The sequence below is a fragment of the Octodon degus genome, unplaced genomic scaffold, assembly GCF_000260255.1.
Source record: "Octodon degus isolate 3935 unplaced genomic scaffold, OctDeg1.0 scaffold00147, whole genome shotgun sequence".
NCBI classification, from domain to species: Eukaryota; Metazoa; Chordata; class Mammalia; order Rodentia; family Octodontidae; genus Octodon; species Octodon degus.
This window is the reverse complement of record NW_004524723.1, coordinates 5,653,298-5,665,446: the sequence shown is the minus strand read 5'-3', so window position 1 is coordinate 5,665,446 and position 12,149 is coordinate 5,653,298. Positions and strand designations below refer to the sequence as shown.

Here is a 12,149-nt window from a genome sequence, read left to right as displayed (position 1 = left end):
TACCTTTCTGCAGCTGTTTATTTCAGAAGCCGTTGATTCACTGCTTTCAGCTGTGTGATTCCCAATTTGTTCTGTGTTAGTGTCCTCTGCACTTGTTACAGGTAGGCTTGGGTTCTGAGGTTGCATTTTGTTCCTTCTCGTCATTTTGTGTGGCACTGTCTTCTGACCTTTGTTGTATATCTCTGTTGCAGTTATAACCTTAGTACGTACTGAAGTTCAGGTGCAGAACTACAAAGTTTGGATTTATCCAGCTGTGCCTGGCTTGGGTCTGGCTGCTGTGCTCAGCTCCTTCCTGCTGCTGCCCTTGGGGGTGAACCTGTTGTACCCCTCTGGCAAGATTTTTTGCTCCTGGACTACCTGGGTGGTTGTATCTTTTACACTCTCTGCAGCAATTGCAGCTGCAGGGTTTCACCCCAGGCCTGTATGCCAAGCCTGAGTTGAGCCTGGAGTGGACAAGGTGGAGTAGGGGGGAGAGGCAGCTCTCCCATGCACTCACCGAGCCTGGGCTAGGACTGGATCTGGGGGTTCCCAGAACGTGGCAGAAATTACTACCCTGTGTGTGGGGTGTGTGGGGGTACTACGGATTGATGGGGGGCGTCCCAAGCTGGTGGAAGAGGGTCTCACTCACGCTACGCCTGGGCTGGGACCAGCAGTAGGTCCCACCAGTGCAGGGTAGCCGGAAGCTCTCCCACACACTCACCAGGCCTTGGAACGCAGAAGAAATTCCTACTCGGAAGGCGGGGTGGGGGAGGTCCTGTGGAGTGGTGGGAGGCGTCCCAAGGGGATGGAAGAGGGTCTCACCCATGCTGCGCCTGGGCTGGGACCAGTAGTAGGTCCCACTGGCGCAGGGTAGCAGGAAGCTCTCCCACACACTCACTGGGCCTGGGCTAGGACTGGGTCTGGGGGTTCCCAGAACATGGCCGAAATTCTTACTCAGCAGGCAGGGTGGGGGAAGTGCTGCGGAGTGGTGGGAGGCGTCCCAAGGGGGTGGAAGAGGGTCTCACCCACGCTGTGCCTGGGCTAGGACCAGTCGTAGGTCCCGCCGGCGCAGTAGCCGGAAGCTCTCTGTAAGATCAGTTTCTAAGAAAACTTCCCAACAAGCAATCGTTAGATTATTTTGCCCTACAGTTTTACATTCTTCAGATATCAAATAAATGACCTTAATCAACACAACATACTACTTTTCAATATGGCTTCTTTCACATAACTTAGGTCTATTCATGGTGTTGTATGCATCATAGCAATAATCCATCACCATATGGGTGCTCTATAACTTATCCAATAGCTAATAAAGCATTTGGATTTGAGAGCTCTAATTGTGAGCTGTATTGCAACTACTGCTTTCGTGTTCTTAAAAAGCTATTAAATACAGTGCCACCCATTTGTATGTTTTTGTAAACTTCCAAAAATATGAAAAGTAGCTGAGAATGTAGCTCAGTGGTAATGTGTATCCAACATGAGGCCCTAGGTTCAATCTCCAACACTTAATAATAAGTTAATTAAAATACATAAAATCTGAAATGTGTGTTAAATTCTACTAAATAAATGCCTCTTTGGCAGTTATTAAAGTGGTCGCTGTTCCTCTTAGCTATTAATATAGGAAGTTATGATAATGAATTTCCTAGCACTCAGTGATCATTGTTTCTTAGTTCTGATATACTTGACCATGGTATATCACTTTTCTTTTCTTTTTTGGGGGGAGGGGTAGGTGCGTAGCACTTCTCAATTCTATCTGCTAATGCTTTTTAAATAGTTCTAGGCTGGACGTGGTGGTGTACACCTGTAATCCCAGCACTGGGGAGGCTGAAAGCAGGAGGATCATTATGAGTCTGAGCAACATAGTGAGACCCTGTGTAACAAACACATTAAAAAAAAGTAAATATTTCTGTATCAGTACCCATAACTGATATTGATTATTGTTTCTTTGGGTGAAAAAAGAATAAAGGATATTTGTCACGTTGAAGGCGTTCTCAAAAACACATGGATCTGAGGCCAATTTTACAGCTTCTAATAGAGGCAAAACTATGTAAGCAATAAAAACCTTTCTGCTTCCTGGTCATGAGACCATGAGTAGCTCTTCTCTGCCATGGCCCCCTGGCTCCTGCCTTAGGCCTAGCCAACTAAAATTGAAACCTCCACAAACTGTGAGCCAAAATAAACCTTGCCTCCTGACAGGAGAGGAAGAGGGAGGGGGGAAGGAAGAAAGGGGTAAAGAAAAAGGAGAAGGGGAGAAGGAGAAGGGGAAAAGGGGGAGAGGGAGAGAGGAGAGGAGAGGGGAAGGCAGAGTGGAAAGAATATGTGGACACAGACACAGAGACAGCCCCACAGACCTAGTGTGGCAGTGCATGTCTGTAACCCAAGCAAATCAATAAAAAAGATCAATTGTTGCAGTGGAGGCAAGGGGAGATATCAAGAGATGAATCCACAAGAGTACAGAGGATTTTTCAGGGCAAGGCAACTATTCTATATGATACTATGGCTGGTACTCACTGTGTTATAGGCAGCTGAGTTAGATAAAAATATTACAGGCAGTCAGGACTAGACCCTCAAAGGACCCAATATGGAAGGCAAGATACCTTGCAAATATGAGAAAGACAGAAAAAATATCAAACAAATGAAGCTATTTATCTCCCTAGGAATAGCCGTCAGGGATTGATATTCTAAGTAGCTATCAATCACCTTGAAAAAGTCAGGAAGAGTCACTAACCTAACCTCTACAGGAAAGCCCCAGTCCTGTTTTAAATCCCTTCCCAGATTTTAATCAAATTTATCTGAACAACTGTACTTATAAATCTTACTGACTGACCATTGTTTTGCCCCACCTCATGTGTGAGTTCCCATGTTTTCTACCTTAGACTCGCCTCACCTCATGGTTTTGCTCTTTAAAAATCCCTAGAAAAGACAGATTCCTTGGCAACCTACTCAGGTCCCCTTCTGTCCCTCTTTGAGCTAGAAGCTTGCTTTTTTTCCTCCAATAAATATAGTTTGCTCTTAACCTCTGTTGTTCCTGAAATTCATTCTTTGAATTTGGAGAACACGAACTTACCCAGGCATCTTTCAGGATCAGAGTTTCACTCTCCTATATCAATTACATCTGCCAAAATCTGCAGAATGTAAAACACCAAGAATAAACCTTAACATAAACTGTGACTCTGGGTGACAATCTTTCATTGTTGGCTCGTCACCTGTCTTAATTCATTTGGGCTACAACAAAAGACCAGAGATTAGCTCGCTCAAATAAAAATTTCCCACAGCTCCAGAGGCAAAGATGTGGGCAAACAAGAACCCTACTGCACTGCTATGGGTACACAAAGTAATTCTCTCCTACTATGCTGCAGGACTCACATTCCTGAGATTATAACTGAAAGAACTCGTCACCCAGTCAGTATTTGTGATGGCACAAAGACAACTCAGGTATCAATTATTAGATGATAAAAATAAAATGTGGTAGATGGGCATATGGAACTCTGCACTAACACAAGTAAATATATAACAACATATAAACACGCACAAACATTCAACAAAAAAGTTATAAAATGTTGAGCTAAAGAACGAAACAAGACAAGGTCTACAGCAGCTGAGCAGGCAGTTTGGTGGTCCAAGTGCCTGCCTGGCAAGTGCAAGGACCCAGGTTTGATCCCCAGTACTGCATTCCAGCCAGCCCTCAGAATCCCAGCTGTGCTAGCCACCAAAACTGGGTATGGTGGCAAGCATGTAATCCCAGTGTTGGGGAGGCTGAGACAGGAGGATCACTACAAATCCAAGCTGTGTAGTAAGACCCTGTACCAAATAAAGACTGAAAAAAAAAAAAAAAAGACAATAGTGCACTACATAGGCTATATTTACATACTGTATGTTTCTATTTATTTATTTTAAGTCTTTTTGAGACCCAGTCTCACTAAGCAGTTCAGGTTGGCCTTGAGCTCACTTTGTAGCACAGGCTGGTCTCAAACTTGCAATGATTCTCCTGCCTCAGCCTTCAGTGTTGGGATTTGTGTGCCACCACACCCAGCTCAACGAGTATTTCATGATTCATTCAAATGTAACAAAATAACATGTCAGAATGCCTTAAGAAAGAACAATAGAAGCAGGGCTCAAAAATTTAAGAAAAAAAAAAAAAGATAAGACATTGTATAATTTGATAAGTATGTCAAAAACTGAGAAGCACAACTAATTATAAAACACTTACTCAAGTTCCAAAAAAAAAAGGGCCCTACAACTAAGAAATTCAGCAAAGTAGTAGGACATAAAACCACTACACAAAAATCAATAGCAAGAGCACATTGGCCAAGCAATGGCCGTGACTCATCCACATGGCTGACACTGAGAAAGGATCTATAATCTGAGGTACAGGATCTCAGGATAAATCCTGAGGGGATTTCACTGACCTTATCAGACCCAAAAGCTACAACTCTTGTTGCATAGGTCCTGCTTTACCTTGGTCTTAACCATCCAGCAGAAAAGTATAAAAACGAAGTAGAAGAAGTAAAGCCATGCTGTTATGTTGAGCTGTAGGGGACTCAGGTCAACAATTTCTGACATTGCCAGTTAAGCAGAAGACCCAATACTACTACGGACTACTGGACTCTTTTAGAATATTTTGCTGAGTTTACACACCTATAATATTCAAATAACGGAACTTAACAAAAAAAGGGTATACAGATGAATGTCCACTTTGTATCTGTATATTCAAAATGGTTAGGATAGATACATAGTTACATTCTCTTAATGAATAGAGGGATTTGTTCTAATAGTGTTTGTAAACAGGATATCATGTCCGCACCTTGTACAGCAATTAACCACTAGGAAGAATGTATGCAATGTGTTAATCATTGAAACTGTCCTACCAATTTGGTTTGAAACTGTCTCATTGCTATTTGTTTCTCAATAAAATTATGGAAAAAATAATAAAACAGAAAAAAATCAATAGCATTCCTGTGAACTAACAATGACCCTACTGGGTGAAAAAAATTAGGAAAATAATCCTATGCACAATATCTTTTCTTTTTTTTTTTTTTTTTTTTTGGTGGAACCAGGGATTGAACTCTGGCCTTTGCACTTGCCAGGGAAGCGCTTATTCCACTGAGCCATCTCCCCAGCCCCGTATCCACAATATCTTAAAAAAATAGTTAAGCACCTAGGAATTAACCAAGGAAGAAAAAGACCTCTAAAAAGAATACTATCGAATGCAACTAAAGACAGAAAAAAAGACATGCCTATTCCTGAGGCAGAATCAGTATTATCAAAATGGCTATGTTATCAAAAATGGTCTCTAGATTTAATGTGACTTCAAAATATCAACATCAGGGGCTGGTGAAATAGCTCAGCAGATTAAAGCACCTGCTTAAGCAAAGATAGGGACTGGGGATCCCCGGTATGCCACCCCCAGGGTGCACTGAGACCTGATTGAGACTGGGTATGGTGGCGTGCACCTGTAACCCAGCACTTGGGAGGCTGAAAAACAGGAGAATCACTACAAGTCTAATCTGTGTAATAAGACCCTGCAGATCCTATACTAAATAAAAATTTTTTAAAAATCAACATCATTCTTTACAGAACCAAGGAAACGAAATCTTATAGTGTAGAAGAAGAAGAGACTCAGAATACCTAAACTAATCCTGGACAACAAGAGGAAAACAAAAAGTATCACAATCCCAGATTTTAAATTAGATTATAAAGCTAGTGATTAAAATCCAGCATGGTATTGGCACAAAAACAAATGTATACATCAACGGAATGAATTAAGGATGCAGAAACAACCCAAGCACCTTCAGCCATCTGGTCTTTCATGGAATGGCCTAAAACATGTGCTGGAAAAGTCACTGTCTTTAATAGTGTACACGGAAAACTAGTTATCCATATTTAGAATGAATTTAGATCTGTATCTCTCACCAAGCACTAAAATCAAATCAAAATAGATCAAAAACTTACATATAAAAACAGAAGAAAAAAATGAAAAACTCTTAAAGGCATAGCCATATGCAGGACTTTCTGAACAGAATGCCCCAGTGTGAAAGAAGATAACACCAAAAATCAACAGGTGTGATTACATCAAATTTAAAAACTTCTGCAATTCCCAGTACTACAAATAAAAGGTCCTGCAGAGCAATGAAACAACCAACAAAGTAAAGACAACTTCCAGAATGGGAAAAAAAATTTTGCCAGCTGCTCTTCAAAGAGAAAACTATTATCTACACTATATAAGGAACTCAAAAAATGAGACTCCATCCCAATAAAACACCTAATCAAAAAATGGGCAACTGAAACAAACAGACACTATTCAAAATAAGTACAAATGGCCAGTGGATACAGGAAAATGTGCTCAGCATGTTTGCCCATTAGAGTAATGCAAGTCAAAGCATGCCTAAAATTCTATTTTACTCCAGTAAGAATAACCACCTTCAAGAAATCAAGTAACAATTCCTGGGAAGGGGGCCCTCCACATTGTTTTGTCTTAAGATCTGGCCCAGAGCAGAGATGCTGGTCACTCTCCCACAAGGAGGTATTTTGTCTTCCATATTGGGTCCCTTGAGGGCCTAGCCCTGTCTGACTGCCTATAATATTAACTCCGCTGCCTACAACAGTAGGGAACAGGGAAGTAGAGTAGATTTTATGGAGATGGGAATGGGACCTGTCATGGGATGGAAAGGGAGTAAAAAGAATAAGAGAGAATATGTATATGTACCAATACCCCTTGATGAATGTACTTACCTATCAAAAACATACTAATCAAGAAAAAATAAATAAAAGAAATGTCTTGAGCTGGGGAGACAGCTCGGAGGTCTAAGCGCCTGCCTGGCAAGCGCAAGGACCTGGGTTCAATACCAGTACCTCATGTTGTGCCAGCCCCGGAACCCCAGGCACAGTGGCGTGTGCCTGTAATCGTGTGCCTGTAATCCCAGCGCTGGGGAGGCTGGGACAGGAGGCTGACTATGAGTCTGAGAGTTTTGTAGTGAGATACTGTACCAAATAATTTAAACAAAGATTAAAAAAACACATAAATTCCCAGGTTGGAAGGATACATAGAATGTAATTAGATGAAAAAGGACCCACACCTATGCACATCATGGAACTTCAAGGGTTAAAAATAATACTCTAAAAGCTTCTAGAGTTGGAGAAACAGACTAGGTCACATAAAAATGATGATTAAACAAAGTAACTTTGGACTTCCACAGCAACACTGAAAGGAAAAAAGCAATATGGCTGCAGTACAAATAATTTCCAACCTAAAACTTGCAACCTACACCCAGCCAAGCTACTGATCAAAAGTAAAGGAAGAACTCATTGCAAGATCTCAGAAAGATCTGACTCTCATGAAGCCATGTCTCAGAGAGCTTCTAGGAGATGTGCTACAGAGAAATGAATGATCCAAGAAAGGATATAAGGAAACATGAGACCCAATATGAAATGAAAACGGCTTAAAGAGAGACCCAGGGCAAAAACTGTTGTAACAGGCTGGATTGCATTAAGAAGACAAAGGGCTCCAGGAGAAATGGTGAAGCAAATTTAAAAAAAGTGTTTTATTTATGTGTCAATTCCTAGAAAAACAAAAACTGGTCAAGACAGGAAATGATATAGTAACTCCACCCAATTCAGCAGTGAATATTCATAATACTGTAAACATTGACTACTGACCGAACAAACACCTCTGATAACTATGTTGAGGAGGGAGAGGCAGTGTGGGGGTATGTATGGGTGTGTGTGTGTGTGTGTGTGTGTGTGTGTGTGTTTTGGTGAGGTGGACATGCACAGAGCAGCAAGAAATAGTACCTTGCTTCAAGCAAAATGAATAATGACTAAAACTGCTATATTAAGGAAGAATAAATAGGGGCTGGAGGAGAGGCCACTGATACAGCATTCACCTATCCTGCTCAAGTACTAAATTCAATCCCCCAGTACTGACAAAAAGAAATTGTAATGAAAGAAAGGTATTTATAAATAAGAACGCAAACAATAGGAAATAGCTAAGAGAAAAGGGTAGTGACAAGAGTAAATGCTAAAATGGGACGATGCAGCCAGGGAGATAGCTCAGCAGCATAAGCGCCTGCCCAACAAATACAAGGTCCTGAACACATCATGGAATTTCAAAGGTACCAGTATCAACATAAAAACAAAATCATAAAATGGGACATCTTTTCAAATATTATTTTAACTTAAAAATTGTACTTTTTAAGTGGTGATAGGAAACATGAATATTTCAGCTGTTAATAGACTAGATATTTACATCATTTCAAGTTGCTAAACAAAATAGTTTGTCCTAATGGTGAGAGTGAACTGTGAATAAAACCAAGCTTTAATGATTGACATGAATAGTATTCAAATAGCCCTATATCTGAATCCCAGCTCCACCACTTAACTCTGAGGCAGGGTAGGTTACCTAATCTATGGTTAGGTATAAGCAGGCACCTCCTCAAAGTGATTTTGCAAGGATAATAAAGTACAAGTATCTGAAATATAGCTTGACTCAGACCAGCTATGGTGGCCCAGGCTTGAAATCCTAACACTCTAGGGGAGAAACACTTAGTTTAACATCAGCCTGGGTTACATAGTGAGTTCAAGGCCAACCTAGACTATTTAAGTGAGACCCTATGGGAATATATTTATCTGAGTGAGTGCCTGTCTGACTGTCTGGCTGTCATCTATCTGTCTTAAACCATTAATAGATTTTAGTACTTTTTCTAAGCCTATCAGTTCCCAAGCTACAAACTCTCATTCTAACCTCTTTGTTTTACTGGTCACAGAGCACAGAGAAACGAGGACAGCTCAGCACATATCCCTCTTCATGCTGGAAAATCAATCATGATGAGTAAGCACTTATCTTTGTATATGAAGGACAGTATTATTCTTGTTATATGAAGGAGATTACCCCCATTATCCACATTTTGGATTGGTGCCTACTCTCAAGAACTGTCCCAATTAATCTACAACACGAGGACAACATCAATTTTTTCACTTAAAACTACTTTACAGCATTGTTAACATCTTTAAAAACAAAACCAAACTCTAGATTCATCAGTTTGTACCTCTGTTCTTTCAATGTACCACCTCAAAATTTTCCATTTGCAGAACCCATGTGTGTAAACACACACACACACACACACACACACACACACACACAAATTGGCCTGGCCTGGGGCCACCTCCTAGTTAGTGTAGCAAGGGAGAAAGAATCAACCCAAGTCAGCTAATGATATTGTTTACCATTTCCAATGTATTACAGCTAAATTCATAATTCCTACAATGTACAAAGCTATCTTAAAATAAAAAGTCATTAGGATTGTCTTTATCTAATACTAGTAAGTCATCTTTATTTGACTATCTTTACCCACAGGCAGTGACTCAAAAGACCAGGGTGTTTAAATGTTAAGTGTTCTTATAGTAAGACACACTGCCATTAATCCCTCCAACCAACTACCCTCAGTTCAACCATACATTCCATTGTTCTTGCCACTTTCTGAAGCTGTTCTGCAAATCCTTTTTCATCCTTAGTTGTACTACTGTGGGTGCCCTGATGTCCTGAATCGATCAAAATGTTACCCTTCATGGTTATTTTGATGTTAAGAAAAAGCCAGAAGCCACACAGTTGGCCAGATCTGGTGAATAAGGGGGATGAGGACAGTTTTTATGAGCCTCTCTTTGCAGCTCTCACAATATTTTTTAATCACACCTCCTAAAGCCTCACACAAAAGAAGAATTCCAGAATTATTTAAGAATAAGATGGGTAACCAGGCATGGTGGCTCATACCTATAATCCCAGGACTCAGGAAGCTGAAGCAGGAGGATCACTGTGAGTTTGAGTCCAGCCTGGGCTAGAGTGAGCTCTAGGCCAGTCTGAATTGCACAGCAAGACCCTGTCTCAAAAAACAAAGAAAAGAAAAAAAAAAAAAAAAAAATGAGGCTGATATACTGTATCCTCAGCATTCAGAAGCTGAGGCAGGAGGAACACTGAAAGTTCAAGACCAGCATGGGCTACAAAGTGAGTTCAAGACCAGTTAGGTCTACAAAGCAATACCCTGCTCAAAAATCAAAAAACAAACCAAAACAACAAAAAATTGTTTTAAGAATGATAGGACTGGGCTGGGGAGATAGCTCAGCGGCACAAAGTCCTGAGTTCAGTTACCAGTACAGCATGCCTTCAGGCCCCAAAACTCTGGGTACGCTTTGTGGGCCCTAAAACTGGGCATGGCGACATATGCCTATAATCCCAGCGCTGGGGAGGCTGAGAAAGGAGGATTACTAACAGTCCCTACTTCATAGGTAGGCTCTGTACCCAACTTAAAAAAAAAAAAAAAAAAAAGGATAGTATTAGTGCATTTAAAGCAAGGGGAGGGTTATGAAGGGGAATATTTGGTAATGTGTGTTTTACTATAATAAACTTAAACATTCATTTTTTCAATTATCCATGTACTTCTAATTCAACAATCCCTGTAAATGGATATAAAAAGAGCAAGATACAATTATTTCAAACGTATGGGAAACAATATAAGAACAAAGTAATTGTCAGCAATAGTTTATTGTTTTTGTTGCTCTTGTTCTGTTTGTCTTTATGGTGGTGGGGACAAAAGTGGGGACCTCAACCACACCAGACTCCACCACTGAGCTATACTCCCCTGCCCTATTTTAGGGTTTTGTAATTGTATGTTTTGTTTCCATAGGACTGTACATCTTAAAGGCTTATGTTGTCTGCTTCCATGTGAACTTCTTTTGCTATTTTTCGTTTTTGTTCAATTATAATGACTAATAAAACATCATGCAGTCAATATTTATATTGTTAGACTCTTAATTATGACATCTCTAGTTGCAGGCAAACGATCACTCAGTAAACATTTGCTGGATCACTGGATTAAGAATAAGACATAGCAAGGCGTGGCAGCACACACCTGTATTCTCAACACTCTGGGAGGCTGGGTCAGGGATATCACAAATTCTAGCCCAACCTAAGCAATGTAACATTTTAGGGAGACTCATCTCAAAATTTAAAAAAAAAAAGGCTCCGTGCAAAGGCCCTGCGTTTAATCCCCAGAATTGAGAAACTAAAAATCACAACAAAGAAATACAAAATAAGAGAAATAATTGTTAAAATGACAATAACTTTGAATTGCAATGAATGACCTTATATGTTAAATTACTTCTTTCCATACTTTCGTGTAACATCTACTTCAAAGTTAAGTATTAAAAGTTTTAATATATGTAAATATTTAGCACATTACCTGGAAAGGTGCTCAGTAAATGTTAATTTTGTACCCCCCTTCATGTCCTCCACCTTAAAAATCACGTATACTCATAAAACAGTACCTTCCACAAATAACCCATTTCAGTTAAAAAACAAGAGATCTTCATTTTCTTCTGAAATATTAAAACTTTAATCCCTTCATTCTTTAAATGGAAACAATAAGTTGTGGATTATTTACAAAATATTACAAAATGCCAGATCAAATTAAGGGGACAGTGTCAAAAATATGCCATAGCTAGGCAGGATGGATCAGGTCTGCAATCCCAGCACTCCGGAAGCTGAGGCTGAAAGAGCTCGAGTTCTACATCAGTCTGGCTCACAGAGGTGGACCCTTCCTTAAATAAAGCAACAAGACGAAAATGTTAGCTTCTCTACCACTAATAGACATTTTTAAGAAGTGTTTAAGCGTCAAAGGATGAAAGTTAGTAATATTGTTAAACTGTATCTTTTCCAAGTGTTTATTGTTACTGTCCACCAAACCTGAGTTTAGGACTTAAAAATCAATCATAAACCTCTTCACTGAAAGCGGAACGCGAAACACTTCCATTCAACCCTAAGACATTCTTTCATGACGACGACTCTGACTTCACAGTCATCCTAGAGTTTTCTCCTCCCACATTGGCCTTAATCGAATTCCTCGCTGTTTCCTCCGCATCGCGGTTCACTCGCTGCGTGCGGACCAAGTTCTGTCATTCCTATAATTACCACACCCCCGTCAGCCGGCCGATCCGGAGGTTGTGACATCTGTAAACTGCAGCCGTCCATCTCCACCTCCCCCACCCCTCCAGGCGCCGGCTCCGGCCCCGTGTGTAACTTGCGCGACCCGACACGGTCCCTCCCCGCCGGTTTAGGGATTCCACGGCCCCCCCCCCGGCCCTCCCCAGCCTCCGACGCGGCCCTCGGCGCGGCCACCCCC

The 12,149-nt window shown here is 40.8% G+C and overlaps 1 protein-coding gene across 1 annotated transcript in view; it reads right to left on the bottom strand.

Moving 5' to 3' along the window:
• The window catches only part of Kpna1 (karyopherin subunit alpha 1), a 79,096-nt gene that overhangs the window by 66,463 nt on the left and 484 nt on the right, over window positions 1–12,149 (bottom strand). The gene's annotated exons all lie outside the window — the stretch shown is intronic.